Source organism: Charadrius vociferus, unplaced genomic scaffold (genome assembly GCF_000708025.1).
Source record: "Charadrius vociferus isolate BGI_N301 unplaced genomic scaffold, ASM70802v2 scaffold111, whole genome shotgun sequence".
Lineage (NCBI taxonomy): Eukaryota > Metazoa > Chordata > Aves > Charadriiformes > Charadriidae > Charadrius > Charadrius vociferus.
The window spans coordinates 4,368,768-4,382,020 of record NW_009647046.1 but is presented as its reverse complement, the minus strand read 5'-3'; positions in this window follow the sequence as shown (position 1 = coordinate 4,382,020).

The following is a 13,253-nucleotide window of genomic DNA, read 5'->3' as shown; positions in this document are numbered from 1 at the left end:
GTGGGAGAAATCCAAGCGGAAAGGCCAGCTGGTGACTATGCTTGCCTTTTCCCAGGAGAAATCAGATCAAAACAGTTACCAGCTGAATCCCCGAGCTTTTCTGTGGTGCTTGTTGAGGAGCTAGTTCACTGGATTTGAAAACAAATTATTTCATACTCTGTGACCAGACTAGTCAAAAAGGAGCTATAAATGGGAAACTGAGAAACAATGGCAGGGCAGAAAATAGCGTTCGGCTCTCAATATGATCTTTTAAACTGAAAAAGCTAAAAAAGGCTGGGATAGGTTTCATAAACAAGGGAGTTGGGGAACAACACAGTTCAGGAGCATCATTGGTTGTCATCAAATTTTTATAGACAAGTGTCTTTCCTGGTTTATTGCTTTTGTATGACAGAAATTAAAGCAACTGCTGAGGTACTGTTATTTGTCAAATGTTGTACTGATGGATCCTTTAAGAAAACTGAGCAGGCAAATTGCTCCTCTTCATATTCAGGGTTCTCACTTACCATTTTTTTCCTCTGCTGATCTTTCATTCTCCTTATTCATTTCCGAGGGCACTAAGCAGAACCGTTTGCCTCTCAGCAAGATCTAATCTGCTTATGGAGAGATGATGTGAAAGAAAGATGCTGATAACCATGACACTTGAAATGATTTTACGCCTTCCATAGACCACAAGTGCCATGGAACCATAGCATTGACCTTGCTGTATTCGTCACCTCTAGCCTTAGCATACTTCTTGCCTGAGCAGGCTCAGACATTGCATCAGTGTCCTCTAGTAATGTGCAGAACTCTTCTTACACTGGCTAATTGAGTCTAACTATCCCTCTTGGAGGCAGATGAGTAAGTATTAGCCCCACTTCGCACCTAGGAAGAGTGGGAGGGGAAAGTGGTTTGCCCAAGTTTAAGAGGCAACCAGTGTAAGCGATGCCAGAGTACCCTGTTTGCCTGCCCCCGAGCCCTGTGCATGTAGAAATTGTACAGTTTCTTATGGAACATGGGAGATAAGTGAAGCGTTGGGGTATCCATTCTGTGTTAGACATTATATTGCTTGCTGGGTGCTAGGTAATATACCGAGAAACGTGTGAGGGGAGCAGGCTCAGAGGCACAAGTTGCACTGCCAAGCAGAATAACAGTACTAGTGACATGGTGGCAACAGGCTTGCACTGGCCTGCTGAGCGCTGGCAGGAGGACAGCCTGGGTAGTCCGATGGCAAAAGGGATGCTGGCCTTATTTCAACTGCTCAGTCTGGCTGCATCAGTGCCCTGGTTGGTATTTCCTTCCTTCTTCTCTAGAGAAAAGACAAGATAATTTGAAGCACAAAGCCAAGACTTTGCCCTCTGGAGGGATTCCAGGGTTGCAGATGGACTGGGCTCTTAGCAGTGCTGCTGGAAAGCAATTACATTTGCAGTTCAGAGGAAGGGAAGAGGAGGAGGGAGAGTCACTGAACTGACAGCAGGGATAAGAAGGTAGCTCATTAGCACATCATCTTTTCTGCACCCTTCTGTGTGGGAGCAGATCTCCATATGATGACATTCAGAGTCTGGCAGAAATGTCGTCCTGGGCTAGTAGGAATTTCTCTGCAAGAAAGTGTGAGTGGGTAGGTTTAAAGAGATCAAAAGTGAGTTCCTCTGTGGTCTAAAGAGCATGAAGGCTCATCCTTCACAGTCATTCTCAAACTTCACCATCAGCTGCTGACCTGGAATATGAAGAGGAAGCATAGAAGTAAGGACGTATTCATTAAAAAGAAAACAACAACAACAAAATAACCCTCTGCACCTCATCCACTTTTATTGCACCAGCCTTGGAGTGCACTCCAAGAAGTACCTATTTATTGCACTATGTCTATGGTAAATCATTGCTGGGAATGATGGTGTGTCCCTTTACTCTGTGAACATCCTCTATAGCAGATGAATTTTTAAGTGAACATTAGAAGTAGAGAGCTGATTACATACGGAGCAGTGACTTGTGCTTGGAGAGTTCCAGTAGGAGCTATGCAGGAGACCTTGCTGTCTCTCTATGGCATTCATATTGATTTGTTGAGCATGAGTCCTGTGGCAGTGACAATGGCCTGTTGGAAACCCCACGGTACACTGGTAATAAAGATATAATACACTTAATTATGAGCTCAAGGGTGAATTCCTTACAGACTTGTTCAAAAGGCTCATGTCATTGTTTAATAGCACATCCCCTGAGCAGTCCCCATGGCCCCAGAGGAAAATGTCAGCAAAAGCATAGCCTAACTGTTCCCTAAAGGAGGTAGTCGTGAATGGGAGATGTGTGTGTTGCTCACCTGCCAGGCAAGCAGAAATGGCTATGCACCGAAACAAACCTCTGCGGCACAGTTTGTGTCCCTTTTTTTGTGAAGATGTCTGCGTTACACGTGAAGGTGTCTGTGTGAGGATCTTGAGTTCTTTTGTTGTGATGGGAGGGGGGGGAAGGGGCAAAAAGTGAACCCACGCCAAAACCTTTTGAACCCAGTGGAGCACCAGGTAAAGATCAACCCTTCTTATTTTCTGTTAATTCTTCTGTCTCGTCAGTATAAATGTTTTTCAAGTTGGAGCAGGGGAACTGGAGTGCCCAGAGGACATGCCCGCAGGACCTACAGCGCCATGGTGTGGTAACACCTGTTTTTGGACAAGCAGTCAGCTCTTTCAGTCTGGTTTTGCAGCCAAAAGGAGACTCGTCAGTATTGCCTTCAGCTTGTCTCAGTAGAGAAACTGTGCCCTTCACTCGGGCACATGCTGCAAGGTGATGGTGACAGCAAGGTGGAGGGCAGAACTGAAGAGAGGTGTTTGTCTTTAATGGTAACGCAGCCTGCACCGACAGGGGATCTCAAAGCACTGTACAAACACCTGCTGTAACCGTCAGCGGATAACAAACCTGAGGGAGAATGTGAGGGAGAGAGGAAGAGGGTCACCCTGAATTCTTGTCACCCTGATTTACACCCGTGAAACTGTTGGAGTCAGTGCAATTACATTAGCAAGAAAGCAGGCTGAGAAATTAAAAAAAAAAAAAAAAAAGCTCCATATCTCTTCATCAGTTGTTCTCTGTGCTAGTAGCACAAGCTTCCTTCATGCTCCAGAACACCCCCCATCCAGGTTATAGGAAATTGCTTGCTGCAAGTTCAGCAATGCTTTTTATATATACAAAAAATGCAGAGAACAAGAGGAGAACACAAGATGTGTGCATCAAATACTGCACAGGTTGATGCAAAGGCATTTTGGATCTAATCATCCAGCCCTAGAAAATTACAGCTGGGGCTATTCAGCACCCTCAAGACAGCCGTGTGCCTGCATGAAGAGACGTTCCCTTTCCTTTGGCAACTGCAACCCTGTGGCATTAACTGCCACAGTACACAGTGGAGTGGGTGGACTAACAGCATTGAAATGAAGGTGGTGTTTATGGAGGTGAACAATTAGATTAGAAAGATAGAAAAGGTGGCATCCAGCCTTCTTCTGGGAAACGGCCCATCTCTGCAGGTCTCGGGTGGGGTATTCTCCTGTGGTATCCTGTGTGGTGGCACAGCGGTGCCTCCAATGCCTCTGCCTCTCTGGAAAATGACTCGGAAAGGTTGGAGAGCTGTCGTTAGTTATTCACAGGAAGGAGGTGGAGGGGCCTGGAGAAATGAAACAGGAACTGGGATGAAAGAAAAGCAGAGGTGGACAGTGAGGAATCCTTTTCAAAGTAAGTGTGCACAACGCAGCTGCTAGCTGTAACATGCTGATGCCTTTTGCTGTAGGCTTACAAATACCCCTTAAACTCCTCTAACTACCCCTTTGCTAGTATAATTTCCAGTGCGTGTGTGAGCCTGAGAAAAAGAAATCAAAAGCCAACCAGTCATACCCCAAAACATCAGTGCTGCAGAAGTAGCTAACTCTGCTGGTTCCTGAGGGGACATGGTGACATCTTTAGCCAAACCTAGAGGTGCGTGTGGCCTGCTCTCCCCCCCTGCCTCCAGGCTGCCGTGGGAGTCAGGGTTTCAAGCCTGCAGTGCCTCTCCTGCAAAACTTCGAAAGCCCTGTGCTCCCCGGCCCCTCTTCCATTGTGCCGTAGTGGCAGTGATTAAATATTGATATGTTAACGAGCCTCTGACAAGAACCTCAATGCTGTGCAGAGCAGGCTGCCATTTGGGGCGCTGGAGCTAGTCCCTGGAGCCCTGTGGGGTACCAGGGACCCCACTGCTGCTGCTGAGCCAGGTGTACAGGTGTCCCCTAAAGCAAAGGGACAACTGAGAAAACCAGAAAGCTTTCTGCCCCCTCAAGGTGTGGACCGGAGGGTGGCTCCTCCACAGCCTTCTAGTTCAGCTATTTTCAGTCAGTTTTGTGGTAGCAGGCTGGGGAGAGATGCAACTTGCTGTCTCCCACACAAACCTCTTTTGCTGTTAGCTTGTCTGTTGTCGTAGAAGAACTCCTCCTGGTGCTACAGCTGCAGCCCAGAGATCCTGCTTGTGGCTGGGGGGAACACCAAGGAAGGCTCCTGGGGTGGGAATCTGATACCTAGGGGAAGGGATGCTGTTTGCTTTCTCCCCACACCTGCAGGGATGCTTCTCGTGTGGAGCTGCGGGCTGAAGCTGAAGCATGAGCGGTGACAGTCAGAGAGTGCACGCCGGCACGGAATTAACGTGCGTTGCCTGGTGTGCTGTGTCATGTGCCATGCAGCAAGACGTTACTGAAGGCCAAGGTGTAAATTCCCCAATCCCTGTGGATTTCTCAAAGGGTAGAGTTTGTTTTGTCTCTTACAGATTTGGGAAGGGGCATTAGCTTTCATTGGAAAAGCCCAAGTTGCCTCCCCTTGGCTGCAGGGGCCCGTTCTGATTCCGTGTCTGTACTGTAACATGGGTTTCAGTGCCACACACCCTCTTCCCGTGACTCCAACCTGGCAACTGTCCTTGCAGACAGCATTTTTTTTATCCCTCAGTGCACTTCCCATGGCGATACAGACTTCTCATTTACAGGGTCACTTGTGACCTTGCTATTGCGGTCCCAGAGCTCTGCAAAACCTTCTAACTCTTTTTTAAAAAGCGCTTTGGCCAAGGATCTTCAATCTGTGACTGTGCAACAGTGCACCTGTACTCCCAGCATCAGTAAGCTATCCCTGCAGCCACAAATCCTGCTCACAGTAACAGCACGTGCCTGTGGCTGTGCAGCACAGCGGGCATTTTACTCTCTGTTAACCCCACTACTCTCTTCCCTATTAGCCAGAGTGCACAGTGACAGAGCACTGCTGTGTCTTCAGTTACAAGAGACCCTACAGCTCTGCTCAGTTAAGGTGCCCCTTGTGAGAGGCAGACACAGTCTGCCACCTACCCTGAGCCTTCACAGCCTCAGAGCTGCAGTCTCAGGCTGCGACTGCTCTACAGACCTCTGCTGGCTAAACAGCGCTGGTCAGGGATGCTGCGTTCCTGGCTCCTGAGGGCCTGCGAGGCTGCCTGCGCACATGTGTGTGGCAGCCTTTGAGAACTGCCTTTTCCCACTGCTCTCCGGCACAGATGAACATACTTGGCTTTCCAAAGACAAAATGCGAGTGCAATAGCTGGTACGCAGTGAAGAGCTCCTTCAACACTGGAGCTCTTACCACTCCCACGTGCTGCCAGTTTGGATTTGCGTGGTATGATCTGTTCCTCTCCAGCTTGTTCCCAGCAGTGTGCCCCACAGTTACTCATGGTGGGACAGTCCGTAATGAAGGTAACGTACAGAAAATGCCCTGCTGCCATTGCCTGCTCAGATTTCTGACAACACCTCTCAAATGGAATAGCCATAAAGCGTTATAATGCAATGGGACCCCTCATAGCGGTGCAGTCTTATTTCCAGGTGTTTTACTAAGAAAACAGCTAGTTCAAAGCATGCATATGTCATGTTCGTTTAGGGCCAGCTAGGGAAATCAGCTTGCGCTTTTTTTTTTGTAGATCAGTTATTGCCACTTTGGCGTCTTCGTTCTGCAGTTCAGGATGTCCAGGTTCTTTCCTGTGCTGCTTTTCAGAAGCACCTGAATATTATGAAAGCTGCAGCAAAGAGCAGTTCCTTCCTCAAATAGTTTACAGTTTAAATAGACAGGGCAGGCAAAAGGTGAAGGAACAGGGGTGCTATTTTTTTTTTTCTTTGCCTACTGTAGGTGAGATGTGAGGAAATAAAAGTGCCAGCTCGTTGTTTCACTGGCATTCTGCTGAGCTTAAATGGGCACGTGCCTCTGGTGTATGTCTGCAAAGGCTATTTATTTTCCTTTGTGTTTGAAAGGCGGTGACCCGACACAGTAAGTAACTGGTAATATGTATTAGCTGGGTAAGGCCCTGAGGTGGGTACTGGACACTAAAGAGGATTCGCTTAATCTGGCTGTGACAGGTCATTGCTGCTATGACTGCAGGAGAGCAGGTAAAGGCACAGACCAGAGCTATGTAACAGCTCCTAGGAGGCTCCTGTGTGCTTCAGTGTGAACTGGCATTAAATGCAGGTTGTTCTCCTGTATGTCCCTGCCCCCCCCAGACCCTTAAACATCAGAACTGCAGAGTGATTGCTTTCTGCCAGCCTGTAGGCTGCTCCCTGTCTCTGAGGGATCTCCAGGATCCTGTTAGGACTTTAGATACACCATCAGGTGACTGGTGAGAAGACAGCAGTCCTCCAGGGGTTTGGGAAAGGGACACCTTCTGGGGTCCGTGTGATCCTTGGGTGCACAAACAAGGATGTAGAGAGTAGGAGAAGGAAGGTGTTCTTCCCACCTGAGCCAGGGAAGTCACCTCAGCGTTAGGGACTATGACATTCAGGGAGGGACTGAAAGGGCTCAGCTGCCTCAGGTACTGAAACAGGACTGAGGACATCACTTGATTAGAGGTAAAGAGAAAATACCGCATGCTAAAAGGCCCCAAATAGAGCGGAGAAAGGCATAACCAGAAGTGGAAGCGTTTCTACCATGGGGATGTTGAGCCACTGGGACTAGCTACTGGGGACCACATTAATCACCCATACTTTGATGCCTTAGTATGCTTTTCCACCGGATTTGCTTTAGAATGCTCAGTGCTGGGTTGCTGAATAAAAGGAAAGCCCTGTGCCATATAGGGTGTCTGAAGAGATGAGTCCCTCACATCTTCTGTGTGCAGCTGCCTCAGATGCCTTGTGGGGCACCTTGCTGCCTTGCGCTTGCCTGCAATAAAACCCTGGGAGTTACCAGCCCCTTATTCCCTTCTCTCCCACTTTATGGGACGTGTGAGACTCACTGTTTTAGCCTGGGACTGGGTGCCCAAGCGGGCAGGGAGAAGGAAGGTGCTGGTGGAGGGAGAGGGCTGCCAGCACCCCCCCTACCCGCAGGCTGGCGTTGATGGTGGTATTTTTGTGTGAGCTGAAAAGGGGGGTGCTGGGAAGCTGGTTCAGGCTTGGGAAAAACAGTTGGCACGGTTGTAATCGGGCAGGAAACGGGAAACGGTGTCGTGAGGTAACAAACAGGAAGCGATGATGGCAGCACAGCGCAGCCCCGTTTGGGCTCAAACGCAAGGAAAGCGCTCCTCCACCGCTGCGAGGAGAGGCGGTGGGAGCGACCTCTGCCTCCGTGCGCCCGTATACCACTGTTTGGTTTGCCCAGATGCTATTTACACTGAGTGGCTATTTAAACAATAAGACGAGACCAGTAAAGGCTTATTTGCACTTCCGCAGCCACGAGGAGTCTGAAGGATATGAATGAGTCCTCACAACATCCTTCTGAGTCACGTTAGTGCTAACGACTCCACCTCGCATGTCAGGAGAGGGGAACAGGCAGCCCTCGAAAGGGAGGCTTTCTCCAGGACATGTAGGGGTTAAGCATCCGCATCGCGCTCCCTTCAGAGAAGCATTGCCTGCTCCTCAAATTCACGCCTAAGGATGCCTCTTGCACAGCCGAACCTTCTCAAAGGTAGTTGTCAGGCTTCAGTTAATGGCATTGGCCCTTCCAAGAGTCACCCTTTGCTCACAGTTATTTCAGATGCCTCTCCAGGGGAGAAATCTGGAAGGGTCTGCCTTTCTCTGTGAACCCTAGACAAGATGCACAGTTGGCTTAAACTAGACGCTTCACGCTTGGATGACAGCTGTGAGGTGAGATGAACCTGCGTCTGCTGAAGATGACTGAGAGCTGATTGTGGAGCAAGTGCCAGAACGGGGAGGAAATTCTTCCTCCCCACGTATGAAAAATGTGTATCTGATGTATGGGCTTCTTAACCGTGCTGTCTCCATGAAAAAGGAGCTTTTCCTAGTTATAAGCACGTGGGTATCTCTACCTATTCCTAGGATGTAAGTGAAATCTGTCTCTAGAAACCTGGCCCTGCATTGTGAATTGTATCTAGAGTTTTGGAGAACTTCAAAACCCTCCTCCTAAGCAACTTATGACAAACCTAAATGCCATTAATAGAGTGAAAACCAGTGAAGGGAGGGGGTCTGGAGTGAAAAAAGAGCCTCTGTGCTATAAGGAGACGTGAGAAGAGGAGAAGCTGTTGATGAAGAAGCTGACACCAGGACCTGGTGGGCTGAATTGAAAGAGGGGATTAGAGCAGGGCCATTTCTTTTGTAATTATTGCACTTTTATCCTGTGTGGGTTCCCCCTGCAAATGTATTTTGTTCAGATTGTCTTGTGTTTCTTTGCTGACAATCTTCCAGAGAACAAATGAGTTTATGGGCAGGAGCAAAAATGTTTTGGCAATGCTTTGGCGTTTTCTGCCAAAGCAGAAAATGGAAGGCAAATGTTGAACAGTGGTAATAAAAAAGTCGTTTCAAATGCACAGTGATTCATATTTGCACCAGGATTTTCGACCCTGCTCACAAACCATCATGGGAGCCGTGTGCCCGAGTACAGGGATCATCAGAGCACTTGCATGGTTCCAGGAATGGTCGAATCCTGCTCTGACTGGCGATGGCCTCTCCAGCTATAAACCTAACTCTCAGCAGATCTGTTTGGATGTTAAATACGAGTTGGTTTAATTTGATTTATAAAAACAAATACGGTGCCTCTGTGACCTTCTAGGCAGTTAGTTAAAAACGTAATCAACAAACTCGCTGTGAAGCCAGCAACAACTCGACAAATGTCGTAAAGCACAGATAAAAGATGTCATCACCAAACAGCCTCTCCTCAAAGTGCATGTTTTCTTCATTTATCTGTGTATTTGCAAAACATGGCTATGGTCAAGGTGCTGGTTTGCACCTTGGGACTCTTCCTGGGAATGACCTGGTGTTCATGCAGAGCAGCCTGCAGGGTGGGTTGGCTGCAGGGACAGACGGAGTCTGAGCAGTGTCTCCATCTTGGTTGGCAGAAGAAAAGACATGATGCTCGCAGAGGAAGTGAAGAAGGATTAAGCCCTTTTGTGGTAGTTATGCACTACACTGCTACCTGTGTGAGAGGCAAGTCCATCGCTATTCTACAGTATATGGAAGAGAGAAAGTAATTGTGGGATCATCTGTGTTATGCAGATCACATAACATCCAGGGTTGTTATCTCCAGTTGTGGACCGCTCTATTTGCCTCAGCTGTTAGGTCTCCCCTCTCACATGCCATGTCAGTCAGAAGCCCTGAGTGACTCAGTCAGAAGGGAGGACAATGCGATGGAGACTTGGAGAGCAGGAGTTATTTTCCAGTCCACTCCATGCCCTGCACTTTTAAACTTTACCTGCTCTTCTTCCTGCCCAGGGGTGCACTCCTGCAGCATGGAGAGCTGCTCAGAGCCTGTCACCACTAAGTCCCTCAGGGATATGTGTGGAGGGTTGCTGGAAGGCAGTGAAGACCTCTGGGTGGCAGCGACTGCTGCATCAGCCATGTCAGCAGATCAGCTTTGTGTCTCTTCCCCCTTGCATCTCCCAAGGGCTGAAGAGCTCATTGGAGGAGATGGTTCATCTATCTGTGGAGAAGGGAGCACCTCTTGGAAGGTGATGATCTGCCATCGAGTTTTAAAAGGGAAGGGACAAAGGTATGTGCTGGTCCCCAGGATCAAATGCTGTGCACAGAACAATTGCTCCTGAAATTATTGCTCCGTACACAATCATATACCTGGTGAATCAGAGAGTTCTGTCCTAACCCTGCAGCATGGTAGACCACTGTGCTGCAGAAATACGCCCCAAAGCTGTGCAGGGCAAGAGGAGCAAGGACGGTGGTGGTGATAAGAGGAGCAGAGGAAGGAGAAAGAGAAAGGGTAGTTTATGGTGCTGAGTCACACTGTTGCCCAGACAGATCTGAGAGCAGAGTAGGCAGGGTTAGAGCAGGCACAAGAGTGATCAAGGAGAAATCTCATTGCTTTGGGCGTCACCGGCCAGCAGGGTCACTGCCTGCAAGCTCTGGGAGCTGAGCTGGCAGAACTTAAACAGAGAGAGTGGGGGGGGAAATCTTGATGTTGACTCTCCAGACAGGCAGTAAAATTGAAGTTATGAAAATAGTGAAGCATGGCAGAGGGCCACCGAGTTATGTCAATTTTCCAGAACTGCAGTTTGGACTGTGAGCAAAATGTGCTGGGAGTGTCGTATCTGCTGTGTAAAATCAATATATATTTATGGATCAGGTGTGTGAGATAAGGGAATGACAGGCAAACATAGATACATAACTGTCGCTTAAGCCACTATAGTACAGGTTTTTTAGGGACCTGATGTGCCTTTCTGATTTTAGCATGCACTAATGAAAAAAGACTGAGGAGCAATGAAAACACTTGAAATGTGTTTTTACAGAGATGGTTTCATCTGTTGGACTGGATGGTCGCAATTGCACAATAGCTAATTCAGGCTTCCTCAGCAGCTCTTTCAAGGCTGAGAGCTGTTGCTGGACGAGTATTGTGCACAATAAAATGCATTCTGCATGTTAATGCCATTTTAGGCATGTCCTATATCAAGCCTAATTTCTACAAGCATCCCTCATCCACACTAAGCTAACGGGACTCTGCCCCGTGCTGCGTTTGCATCAGCGCAGCCCTGCTGCATGTTGTCTCAGCACCAGTGGGTGCTGTAGTTACGGGTATATCCCGGCATCTGTTTCCCCTCATCGTCGGACCGTTTAAAGAGGTAGACGGGCTGAAGGGTGAAGGGCTGGAGCCGAACATGGAACAACTCACGCGAAGTGCCACCCGGAGCAGCAGCCTTCTCACTCAGTCTTGCTCTGAAATTGTTTAGACCGAAGGGCTTTGCATGGCTGTGAAATCGTTTCTATCAAGTGCTAATACAAGGAAACCCCAGAGAGTTTCTCAGTCAGAAGTTCGCTCTTAAAACTGTTGTTTTGTCACATTGCTTTTAGGTAAGTTTGTGCGGTCTTTTAAAATTGAATGCCACGTTTTGGTACAGTCCTCAAGCCAAATCCATAATCTTGCCATCGTTGGTGCAAGTTTTGCTGAGAGCAGTTAGTCATATGTTTGGGTCTGAGAACTCTATAGGCTTGTGAAGAGAAAGGGCATTATTTATGGGTACATTTCTGGTCCTGGCATCGTCTGTGGTCCTGAAGAGGAATCTTTGACATTCAGGTTGAGTCTTTAGAGCCCGGAAGGATCTCGGAGCTCCTCCTAGTGAGTTCATACTGTGGCTCAGAGATGAGCTCGCCTCAGGGGGGTTGGGGCTGGTGAGCGGTCAGTGCACAGCAGCCCTCGGTAAGGACATTTTTGGCCAAAGATGTGGGTTAAATCCAGGTCATATTGTGTGTTCAGCTAATTTGCTTGTAGTTTCTTTGGCAAGGACTTGGGGATGTGCACACGTGCACAGGTCCACATATGCTTTCCATCTCCTCCTGTGTGGAAGCAGGCACCGCTCCTGTTTTTCCTGTGTAGGATCTGTGATCTATTCTGGTAGCTGCGTAGCGCAGCACTGCCTCCAGTAAATATTCACAGATTTCCTTACAAGCTGATGCTTTTTTTTCTTTCCTCTCTCCTGTGTGGATACACAAAGGCATGTGTTGTACCTGCTTTACCCTGTGGGATCTACATAATCAGGTCCACGGGTTTTAATGGATTTCAACTCCCTTCTGTCTACGGATACCGTTTCCTGTCTCGTTTTGAGCAGGAAGAGCCGAGTCTTTTTTGGTCTTAGCGTTCCTGCTTGCCTAGGCTTTGGGAAGAGTTCTCTGGCTATTTTCCTGTTTGATTTTTTGTGTGTGTTTTGTTTTAAGAAGGACAGAGTGCATGTGTGTATGTAATCCATGTGCTCAATTAAGAGAGGCATCTGTTGGGTTTATTTCACATTGCCGAGGAAGGACTGCAAGCAGGGAGCATCTGCTCGGCTTTTTGTCAATGGCTTGTTTTTCATAATTTGCTCTACAGGGTGAATGTTTGGGGAGGAGGAGGTGGCTTTTTATTTCTGAGTTTCATCTTAAATTTATTTTTATGGTAGCCAGGGAAATTGGCTGGGATTCGAAAGTTAATTTCGCTAAGAAAAGAACTGAAGAGGGAGAAACAAAACCGTCCAAAGTAAATAGTATTTATGTAACCTTAATAATACACTCAAGGCCCCTTATAGACCGTTATTTGCAGTATTTTAATGACAAAGTAAAAACAATTTGTTATGGTGCTTTTTTAATGCCAGTGGGGCTTTGTTGTTTTGTATTTTTTTTTTAAAAACCAGCAAATTTTGGTTAGATTTTATTTTGGGGAAAGATAGGAAAGGCATCCAACATTAAGATGCTTTTTTGGCATTTTGTCAACAACAACAACAAAAAGTCTGGGTTTTAAAATAGAGCAGCAGTGGTTTCCTGTTCTTATAGTTTTTGCTTTTGTGCATTCAGATGTTGGCTGTATGGCACCTAGCTGCTCTAGTGAGGGATTTAATTGTCTGTGAATGTACGTGCTTCAAAGACTACTAAACCTGCTGGGAGTGTTTTATACAAGTGTGCTTTTTACACTTTTTTTTTGGTGGAAATGCCCTCCAAAAGCGCTGTGGAGGATAATGACTTTGCGATGCCCTGGGAGGACACGGCTGCTGGTGTAATGTAGGGAACTCGGGAGGAGAAAGCCTGAAACTCCCCCTAATCCCGCAAGTGAAAGACAAATCTTACCCATGGCAATCAAACAAACAAGGAGACAATCTTGCACGCGTAGATGTAGACACTGTGCAAGAGTAACCTGAGAGCAACATTTGGGTCTTACTGAAAGTATTTGAAGAAACGGGATTAAAAGAAATAGTAATCGAATCTTGTTCTGTAAGTGAACCCCAAGCCAGCACATTTATTAAGCCACTTTGAAATGGTGTTAAATCTGTATCTTCCATGCCACAAGTTGTCATGGAAGAGGAAGAGTGAAGCGTTAATAAAAATAACTTGCCTGACAGTTCAGTCCCACTCCATAGCAAA